This window comes from Oxyura jamaicensis, chromosome 4, assembly GCF_011077185.1.
Source record: "Oxyura jamaicensis isolate SHBP4307 breed ruddy duck chromosome 4, BPBGC_Ojam_1.0, whole genome shotgun sequence".
Lineage (NCBI taxonomy): Eukaryota > Metazoa > Chordata > Aves > Anseriformes > Anatidae > Oxyura > Oxyura jamaicensis.
In genome coordinates, this window is record NC_048896.1 from 74459319 (window position 1) to 74471006 (window position 11688).

At 32.9% G+C, this 11688-nt stretch overlaps 1 long non-coding RNA gene across 1 annotated transcript; it reads left to right on the forward strand.

Moving 5' to 3' along the window:
* Positions 1-305: 305 nt before the first annotated feature.
* LOC118166934 lies at positions 306-9138 on the forward strand. Its single transcript, XR_004750821.1, has 3 exons — positions 306-520; positions 6412-6441; positions 8426-9138. It is a non-coding gene; the product is annotated as an uncharacterized LOC118166934 (long non-coding RNA).
* Positions 9139-11688: the final 2550 nt, after the last annotated feature.

The following is an 11688-nucleotide window of genomic DNA, read 5'->3' on the forward strand; positions in this document are numbered from 1 at the left end:
ATGAAAATGCTAGTTTCTTGCTTTGGGCTCTTAGATGATTGACATCACAATTAGATAATCAAATAAATATATAATCTGGGTTCTTGTCTGAAATTTGCATTTTAAGATTAAAGCTTTTGAAGTATATGTCAAATTGTGGTAGTTCACTTCAAAGTTTTAATTGAGTAGCTTGCACGCTTACTTATAAAGCTGTAATCAGAAGCTTGTGTAACAAGATATAGCAGTAACTTATTCTTTCAGGAGGGGGAAGCACAAACAAATGAGCTGCATCCTTAAGAGACTGAAGGGATGGGGGGCATTATAGTTCTGGTATTCCCAGGAAATTCATGGCTGTGACATAACTCTGTCAAAAGCAAACTCATATTAGTAGCTGATATTTAGTTGTAGAGAAAGAGGTATAAGACTGCAATTTAAGAATATCCCTTCTGTCATTTGGCATTTCTATTTTCTTTTATGACAATCTCCTGCTAATGTTCAGTCATCTGCAAAGAGACACCCCATTGCTTTCAGCTATCCAAGGGTGAGAACTGATTTGTACAGATGTTCTTGATAAAGAGAAAATTACTTCCTGTAAGTATTTTCTCTAGAAATGTAAGTTGTAATGTATTGACAGTGATGTCCCCTTTCCCACTGTGCTGGTAGGTATTTGCATGTATTCATTCATTTTACTTTTCACTTGAAAAAAATTGGTTGATAGAGAAACTATTTGGGTTCTCTATATCAAAATGTGAAATATGGTGGTTGTCTAATATCCCAGTAAAAAGAGAACAAATTGGTATTTTTGACATATTAAAATACCTAATTGCTTGGATTTTATACCAAAACTGTGTACCCAAGCAGACAGAAAACAGTGGTTATATGTGTTTGTGTGCATGCATAGATCTGCTTTCTAATTAAGGCCCTAAAAAGTTAATATCAGAGTAACAATAATCACTGAAAGTTACTCTAAAATGTGATTTTATTTATTGTAGATTCAGAGAGTATAAAACTCTTACCATTCATACTGATATTTTGGAGAATGTAGACACAGCACTTCCCTGAATTAGTTTCTGTGTGAATTAGAACTGGATCTTCTAGAAAAGTATACAGTATTTACTCTCATTTCACCCCCTCAAAACACACCTGTTTGAATAGTTTAAGGATAATTTTTAATTTGCTATAAGTTGCTGCAAGATAACAAAGGTACCCATATCAAAAGACTTTATTTTAAATATTTGAAACCCTCTTTTATTTCCATTGCTTTTATATTGAGCCCAGCTCTTGTTACTTTCATGCAAAACTTCTGATGCAAATTTATTAACTTTTGAACACTCTTCTACTTAATATGAAATTGTGCAACATTACAATTTTACATAAGATGATGTACATATTTATCAATAAATAACTTATTCGACAGTAAAAATCATCATTTAAAATCAGACACGGAGGACATACTAACTTCAAATTAAATTTAAAAAATCTGACATTATTCAATAAAAGAAAAAGAAAGGTTAGTAGACATAGCTCAACTGAACCTGACATTCTTTTCTTCCATAACTGACTGTCTGTATTCATCTCTTATCACTGTTAAATTGGTATTGAATTATATTTTCCAGTTACTCAGAGCCTAGTGGCAACCTAAGTGCTGATAGAACATGTCTACAATGTGATATACAATTATTCCTTTAACCTTTTGATGATCATTTTGACCTCTGCTTTCAGAAGATTTCTTGAGGTCAGCTGCTTGCTATGTAATCCTTCAGAATCTAGTTGCCAATAGTCAGGATGCTAAAGGACATTGCAGACTCAAAATCATTTTTATCCTTGTAGATTTGTACCATACTTAGTACTACAGGATAAAATCCTGTAAAAAAAATCCTGTAAAAATCCTGGGGGGAGGGGGGGGAAAGGCACTAATTTTAAAAAATGGTAATCATACTAAAAGATAAAATAAAAAAATAAAAACTGGTATCATACTAATGATACCAGTGCAAACTTGGGAGGAAATTAGATGAGGAAATATTTCTTACTGCACCTCTTGTGTGAAAAGCTTTGGATCAGCACTTTGCAACTGCTTTAAAATCTTCCATGGATGCCTTATTTATTTCCTTAGTTAGAAATTAAGGTGGTTACTACCAAAAAGGAAGTACTCTTAAGCTAAATATTAGTGAAAATATTAGCTGGTATGAAATACGCTGTTTCATATATAATATTTATGTGGCAATACTGTGGTACTACTGTGGCCCACACTTGATTACTCATAGAAATCACCTGAATCATTTGGAAAAACAAGTTGTAAGAAAGTCCTGTATATTAGTAAAAGTATGTGTTATATATTTATTTTCCAGTTATAAACTACTTATTTTTCACTGAAACTGAAGTATTGCTACTTAAGCCCATTTATTTTTGGAGTAATATTTTTCATATTTATCTATATTTGAAGGAACAGAGCTACTTCAAAGTAAAAAGGTGCATAATTTAGCCCTTAATTTTCCAATAAAATTGCCAAATAATAGATAGCTTCCTGTCCAAAATCTTATGTCATGTGCTGTCTCTGAGTTTTATGACTAAATAATGAACTTGACGGAAAGGCTACAATAATATCCTTCTCTCCTTCTCACTGAGATATAGTTACTATCATCTGCACAGAATGTACTTCCAAGTACATTAAGGAGAAAAAAAAAAAAAATCTGAGGCTGATTTTTCACTTTTTTTTTTTTTTTTTTTTTTTTTCCCTCTAAACAAAAAGATTTTTCAATAATGAGCTGAGGAATTAACTGTTAAACAGATACGGGGATTGATTTCAAAAGCCAACCTATTTGTTAAAGACATGTATAGACTGTACATTAATTAACTTACTCTCCAGAAAGTAAATAAATAAAGTAAAAATTGTAAGCTATTTTAAAGTCAATCTGAGACTGGCACTAGCAAGCACATTGAGGTAAATATTTGCAAAATCTATCTCAAAATTAATAAGATAAAATATTGTCTTGTGTCAGTTAAAGCATGTAAAACAAGGTAGAATTGTCAACAGCATCCTCAATGTCTAACTTGATGAGGTATCTTACCAGAAATATGTAACTATATATATGTTAATTAAACACACTTGTAACCAATGTTATCTGGGTAGTACTGCCATTCTAACTCTGAGACTGTTGCGTTTAAAGTCATGAAGAATAATAGTCAACATAAAACTTTTCTGAATCTATGTGCAATATCAAAAATAACTCTTAAGTGTCATATGGACAGTTGGAATTAAGAGTTCTTTCCACTTTTCTGAGTATCACCTTGTTTCAGTATTTCAGAAGCCCAAAGATTTAAGTAATTCATAGAATTTTTGCATTTTTTTCCCCAGTTTTTCTTACTTTTGTACTTTACCTTAAGTGTAGGAATACAAAGGTTGGTTACATGCCATGAGAGTTATCCCTAAGCAGCATTGCTTTGTGCAAAAAAGAACTGTGATGGATAGTAGAAAATCTTCTCTCATTACTTCATAATGTAATAGCTCATTACTAAACTGAGAAAGGATCTAATTAAAACCAGTGGGATTCATGGCATGTTTGTTATTTGCATAATGCAGGGCATCAACTGAAAATGAATTTTGAGCCTTAAAAGATACTTTGACCTATATTTTTTATTATTATTGATCATTTTTGTTTTGTTTTGTTTTGTTCCATTACTTTGTGTTCCTCCTCCACTCCTTTTTTTTTTTTTTTTTTTTTTTTCCCACTTAGAAATCTGTGGGGTCAGCCTTTTCTATCAATTATATTTTCTTAGCTGATCTGAATACTAACCACTTTGTCAATTTCTGTAGCAGTTTATAATGAATGAGTATCATGAATTACTTACCAGAGCTTGGGTAGTTCTCAATACATAAATGAATAGTACAAGAAAAGTGATCAGTAATTTGTCTCGTTATGTAGACAGAAATTTGATAAATAGGCAACCAATTAATGAAATACATGTTACTTTTTGAAAATGTCGATAACAGTCATAACACGGGAAGTAGATTTTTGTGATGGCTGCTTTGGAATAATGGAAGCAAACAAACAGACAACACTACAAAACATGGTATAAGGCTTTAAAACTTAGTATCTAATATATGGTTGTCCTGTTAAGGGGACTTATCAGAGTCAAGTGTTTATCTGTTTCAGAGCCCTTCTAAGGACTTTCACTGAGACAGTTTCACAAAGTTGAACATATTTAATAAGTTGATAGATATAACAGCTTGAGAATTGCCATTGATAAATACACTTACTGCAATAGCATTAATATGATAATAGTGCTAGCAAAATGCTATCCAAGGTATTCCTCACCAAAAGGTGAAGTCACAGAGATTACAAAGATGTCCCTGTCTTGGTGGTGGAGAAGGAGGACAGCTCATCAACTGGCTCTTCTAGGTTTACAATTAATTTTCTACAATTTAGTTATCGTCTTCGTAGCGCTTCTTTGGACCTGCTCTAACAGATCCAGATCCTTCTTCTGCTGGAGGCCCCAGACCTGGATACAGTACTCCAAGTGAGGCTTCACAAGGGCAGAGTAGAGGGGGACAGTCACCTCCCTCGACCTGTTGGCCACCCTTCTGGATATGCAGCCCAGGATGCAGTTGGCCTTCTGGGATGCAAGCACGCACTGTCAGCTCACACTAAGCTTTTTGCTTACCCAAACTCTCAAGTCCTTCTCTGCTCTCATTAGGTTCTTCTTCCAGTCTGTACTCATGTCTGGGGTTGCTCTGACCTAGCTGCAGCACCTGGCACTTGGACTTGCTGAACCTCATTTGGTTCACATGGACCCACTTCTCAAGCTTGTCAGGTCCCTTTGGATGGCATCCCTTCCTTCTGTGGTATCAACTACACCACTCAGCTTGGTGTGATCTGCAAACTTGCTGAGTGTGTACTTGATCCCGCTGTCTATGTCACTGATAAAGATATTAAACGTTACCTGGCCCAGGACATAGCCCCAAGGGACACTACTCATCACTGGCCTCCACCTGGACATAGAGCCATTGGCCACCACTTATATTTTGTGCCTTTTGCAATAGGGTGAATTTCCTGGTACAGACCTTGATCAGAAAGACGAACATTTTGTTGTATATTTTTATCACAAATTATGCATCTACCCTGGATTTGCTGATTTTTTATTTTTAATTATATTTTTAAGAGTTGATTTGTAATGTAAAATGATAAGGGCAACACCTTCATCTTCTGACCATGAAGATATCTTGGTTGTTTATTTTAGGAGGTTTAACTAAAATTAACTGGCAAGTTCAGTTTCTGTGGTAGCTGGGCTAGTACACATCAGAATTGCTTAAAACAAAGCAAATAAATATTATTACATAGCACACAAAAAGCATAGGAAAAGCAGGAAAAAAATATGTGATTGCATGCAAAATAGATACATGCTTATCAAGATTGAGAGAGGTGATCCTTTACTTATATTTCTGAACTGGTGAGGCCACACCTGGACTGTTGTGTCCATTTCTGGGCTCCCCAGTACAAGAGAGACATGGGAGAGACCAGTGCAGATGATGAAGGGACTGGAGCACCTCACCTGTGAGGAAAGGTTGAGAGAGCTGGGATGGTTCAGCCCGTAGAAGAGAAGGCTCAGATGGCATCTCATTAATGTATATATATATAAATACAAATACTTGAAAGGAAGGTGCCAGGCTTAGAAGAAGAAGCAAAGGGCACATGCTAAAATTCAGGAGGTTCCCTCTGAACATCAGGAAACACTTTACTGTGCAGATGAGTGAGTGCTACAGGTTCCCAAAAGAGGCTGCAGAGTCTCTCCCTCTACAGTGAGATGCATTCAACAGACAACCGGACATGGACCTTGGCAACTGGCTCTAGGTGGCCAGGCTTCAGCATGAAAATTGGGCCAGATCATCTCCAGAGATCTTTTCTAAACTCAACCATTCTATGATTCTTTGAAGTGAATGAAGTAATATAGAATCTAAGAGATTTTCTTGCTTCATCAGTTTTAATCAATCTTTTGTGTCTGTACAAATGTTCTCATAGTAATAATTTGTGATATCATATGTAAAGGTTTACAGCTTCACTGGGAAAAATTGAAAAATATGAAATGTTATTCTTACTTTTATGCTTTCCAAGGATTTATTTTTGTTTGGCTCATACATTCATGATTTCAGTCTTTACAAAGTAACTTCAGTTACAAATATGTGCCTATCTATTGTAATAATGAGTAAGAAATGGTGATCTATCTATAAATCTAAGCTTTAGCATTTTTTCACTAACCAAACTGGTTAACTCCACAGTTTGATGCATTGTCATCTCTAACTGAGAAACACAAAGCCTGACAATGTGATATATTTTTCTGAAGTTTTTAGACAGAGTGTATGACTTATAGTGATCTGCTGATTTCTCGTTGCTTAAAGAGTTAAAGTGTCTGGTATTTTCTATTGTCATCTCTCAGACTTCATCTCTTTGTTGAAAAGACTGATTAGTAAGTATTTTAAGTTCTGTTTACAACATTTCAATGGATACACCAGAGACTGAAATATTTAAATTATCTTCAGAGGAATATTTTTGTAATGGAAATCATTATATGATTATTTTTTTTTTTTTAATACCAAATTCAATTTTAAACATTACAGTCATTGTATTAGTACCTTGAGTTGAAGCTATGTTTGCAGATGTGCATAACTTCAGTTCCACTAGGCACTGACCGTTACATGAATATGATAAGCTCCCCTGGCTTACTATTTTATGGACTGTTTGTTTTGGACAGTTAAGGAAGTTTTTAACAAACCTGTTCATTTCACATTTTTAATTAATTGGTTTGATAATTGCCAACCCAACTATATCACTAGAAAAAGTGGAAGTAAAAACTGTGTTTAGATTGTTCCTTAATATTATAATTAATAATTTCTAAATTGTAAGAAATATAACTTACCATTTCTTAGATTCACTCTTTATGGGACTGGGTCCTCATGTATTTCTCAAAATATAATAATCAGGATACCAAAACTAAAAGCCTTAATGTCAAGAAGATGTGAAACCAATAGATTCTTGTGTTCTTATGCTGTTTAGATGATACTCCTTCTATTCCTGACCATGTATTAGTTTTGAAGGGGAACTAATTTTGGAATTTATGGAATCTCTACTGGTAGAGATTCCATAAGTTTATGGAGTTTATGGAATCCATCCACTCCAATTCCATGGAGTTTATGGAATCTCTGCTGGTAGAGTGGTTTACCTTTTGTTTTTATTTTTATTTTCCTTTCTATATTACACTAATTTAGATCAGCAGGTATATTTATGGGAATATTTACAATATGAAAGATATCAGTGACCTTCCATGAAAATACAATTTCCAGTGGAACATGAGTGAGGTATGGGGGTAGATGTCCTTCTTAAAAGAAGTTAGGCATGAGGTCCATAATTTTAAAAACTTATTACTTGGGTTTCTCCACTCATTCTCCCAATTCAGTTAGTTCAGTGTAAATAGCTATTCAGAATTTCCAAAGAAACTTGAAAAATCCCGTGTAGATAATTTTAAGAAATAATATCTAACCTAAAAAAGAAAAAAACAAACAAACAAACAAAAAAAAACAACATAATGGTAATTTCATACCACATCTTTATTTCACATCAGATTGTCTATGAGATGTTAAGCTCTTATGTTTAAAATATATTTAGATAGCATTTAGTATTTTTGTGAACTGATCTTTACAATACGAGAGTTCTAATAACCCCACAAGTAAACTGTAAAAGTAATTTAATGCAATTTTAGCTGTATTCAGCTGTGCAGATACATCTTGATTAAAGTTATTGTTGGCCTACTTATAATCACAAGGTTTTTTGTTTCGTTTTGTTTTTGTTTTCCCCTTCTCTATTTTTTTTTAAGTTAAATATTGGTTGCATTATTTTGATCAGGTTACACTTTAGATACGTCACCACTTAGTGTCCTACTTCCCTAGATTTTATTTACAAATCTGTTATTCAGAGAGGACAAACACAAAGAAATTCTTCTAATAATATGAAACATCAGTACATTACAATATAGTAAATGGAAGGCTATTATGTTTCAGATTGGTCTGTACACTTAAGCTCCCAAAGGAAATTGGTAGCTGAATTGATTATAATTTGTGTGGAATTGACTGTACATGAATGTTAAGCAATTTTCTACAAAATGATACAAAATTGGAACATCACCATAGCAATATCATATTGTAAACAATTGTAACTAAATATTATAGACTTCAATAGAAACTTGTTTGGTATCTATCATGTTCTGTAAAATCCAGTCTTACTGAAATGATTTTTATAAACAGTACAAATGTTTATGCTAAACATTTTGAAGAGTTTGTTAGGAATGTAAAAAAAATCCAGGTTCAAGTGCATGTTTATTGAAAGCACTTAAAGATAATGTGTTTGAGGGCAGTAACAAAGAAGATTCGGTGATTTTTATTCTTGTTCTCCCCCAGAAACATGGTACCTTTCCTCCATATCTCTAAAGAACATTGGAGTGCTGCATGCAGATGCAAGGACCCAGCACTTCATGACCAGCTGCAGGATCTTAGCAACGCACTTCAAGTAAAATTTATGAAAAAGTTCATTCATATCCCATGATCTAGCATACAGAAGACTTTTTAAAGTCAGTATTTTGCTTCTTTCCATTAAAATAATCTTAAATAGGAGCTCTTCCATCATCCCAAAATAGAAATTCAACAATACTTCAGCTCACTCCAAACCATCTGTTTACACTCATTTCTATGACAAACTTCTTAGTGATTTGCATTTTGCCCAGGCTGTCAGTTTAGCCTTTGCCAATTTTAAATAACATCCCACAATTGTGGTAGTTCTTTTCAGTCATAGTGATAGAATACATTTTAAACAAAAGAAGGAATGGCTCAAGATAACTGTATAGATATGTGAAAGTAAGCTAAAAATTATGTAGAAAACAAGCAGTGCAACAAAATGTTATTTGACACGTCTTTAAAATTTGTACCATGAACAATATATGGATTATACAATGCATATATAGATACTTATTTGTAATACAGTTTTGCCATGTAAAATATGCATGCCCGCAACATGGATTTATAATTTTTCATGGCTTATTAGTAAAAGTGCTTCATTAAAATTGTGACCAAGACATGACTCTGAGTTGATCACCATCTAATAATAGATTAAAATGTCTTTTGTTTAAAATTAAGTTGTTGTTGTTGTTGTAGTTTTGTCCTTATTTTTCAGGGGTTTATACTATCTCAAAACAACAACAACAAAACACAAAAAGCAAGCAACCACCACCAACAAAACAGTAAGATATAAGAGCTCATACTCTTATTTATTTATTTATTTGTTTATTTGTTTATTTATTTTTTAAAACGTCCTCCCTCTTCAGAAATAGTGGAGTCTGTTGCACTCATTTTCAGTGTCATTAATGTACACTTATGCACAGTGTGAAGAGAGAACAGTACTTGAAAGAAAACAAACAAACAAACAAAAAATGGAAGAAATATAAATGACTGTATAAATGACCTGGCATTCATGAATGCTTTGATGTTCCTTTAACATGGAATATGTCTCATTTAAAAGGAACTAGTTGCTGACTAGATTTGATATTGTTGATGTAAAGACCTCTGAAAATGGTGTTGATACCACAGGGATCTTAAGTATAGGAAGTTGTGCCCAGAAATATTTGGCTTTATAACTAAATTTGAAAATTGAAAAACTTGAATGGATTTATAATGTAATCAGATATGTTCTTCCATTCATGTCCCATCTACCATCTGTTTTTATAATGTAGTTTAAGGATTACAGAATTAGGTTGACATATTTGGCTATATTCATTTAAAAAGACAAATCATTAAGAAATGAGAGGATTCCCTTCCCTTCCCAAAACCAAAACACAACAAAAACACAACATAAACAACAACAACAAAAAAACACCAACAACTAATCATAAATAGTTCAGAATTGTTGGCTCTGGCAAGTAGAGTCATTTCTTGTGAAGAACAGATTGGCAGAGGCAATGCATAGTGTCATAACATCTTACCATCTTACCATCTTACCCCTTTTAGGGAATGAGCTCACTCCATTTCTATTAATGATTATTTTTGTCCATTTTTGGTTTTGCTAAAATAGGTGGTTTTCATTGTGTTAGTTGTTTAAGGAAAACAAGATTGATAAAGGATACATCAACCAATATTTAAAATAATGTAATTGGTTTCAGTGCTGTTATTTCACTCTTCAACATCAGAACAAAGAGACAGCTTAAAAACATACTTTGTGGAAAAAAAAATACTTTGAGAAATAAGTAAAGAAATTCCATTGTACATCTAGCTATCAGCTGTAAAATGTTCAGCAGGCTGTTTTCTGTTCTACATTTGTAGATGGAGATAATATCTTTTAATAAATCAGCTGTCATGATTAAAAAAACAGACAAACTTTCAGATTTCCAAGCCTTTCTTCAGATGTGAAATAAAAGCTCTCTGAAGACTAGCAGCAGCTTTCAAATTGACTCAAAAGTTGAAAACATTAATTACAGTTTAGATATGTAACAATTAAATTAGCTACGAAATAGTCTTCATTCATTTGAAGGTCTTTTGACCAAAGGTCATGTACAGAAAGACCATTATTCTGAATTAATACATATATTTAAATTATACATCTTTCAACCTACCTTTGAAGAAAAAGTGTTTGAAAGAAAAGGAATTCGGGTATATACTCTAATTGATACATGTTTAACTAACCTCTGAACATTTACTCTTAGTTTTATTTGAAAACTGCTTCATCTCTTGCACACAAAGAAGAGCTATTGTGTTGAATATATACATATATAAATATTCATCTCTACTAGCTGATATAATAAAATAAATCTCTTCTATTTAGAAACATGTTTTGAGAAGGAAATGACATAACAAAAATATACTGAAAATCCTTCAATTTCCGTCAGTTTGAAGCGGGGATTTTTAAACTCCAGTAATGGTTGTACTCCCTCCCATTGTTATTGATTCTTTCACATGAAGAAGAGTTAGTGAAGTAAAACTATAAGAGGTGCTGAAAGAAGATCCATCCACAACAGAAGGCTGGGAAGAAGTAAATAGTTCAGCATAGGAAATGCAGAAATGTACCTTTTTGTTGTTTTCTACAGATACTCCAATGGTATCTTTATCTATTGTTTGTTGTCAGAGTTTTGTGAAATGGTTAACAAATTACAAATGAAATGAGAAATAACATGATAAAAGTAAGCAAAACAAACTCTAGAAGTGAACACTAACTAGAAAAAAAAAAAAAATGAAAATAAGCAAAAGAAATGAAAAACAAATATCACAGACTGAAAAACCAAAAGTCATTATAAATAAACAAGATGTTAAAGATGAATAAATACAATAGCAATCTTATTCCAGAAAGCTGGAGTCATGTCACATAATTTGTGGGTAAGTTACAATCATCATTTATATCCATAACATTAATATAACTTCAATCTGGTCAGTGTAAATGAGATAAGAATCACTTGAAAATGAAAGTGATTTTTTTTTTTTCATTATTATTATTTTTTTTAATACTTTTTATCCAGATGTCATTTGCTTAGGTCTATTTTTCTGGCCTCCAGATATGAAACTTCAAGACAAGAGTCAGTCTGGCCATTAAACTCAGGTGCCAACCAGATACTCCAGCTACTGTTGGACTTAGTTTGAATGGTTATATTTGTCATGTGCATTAAACACTTTTTTTTTTTTTT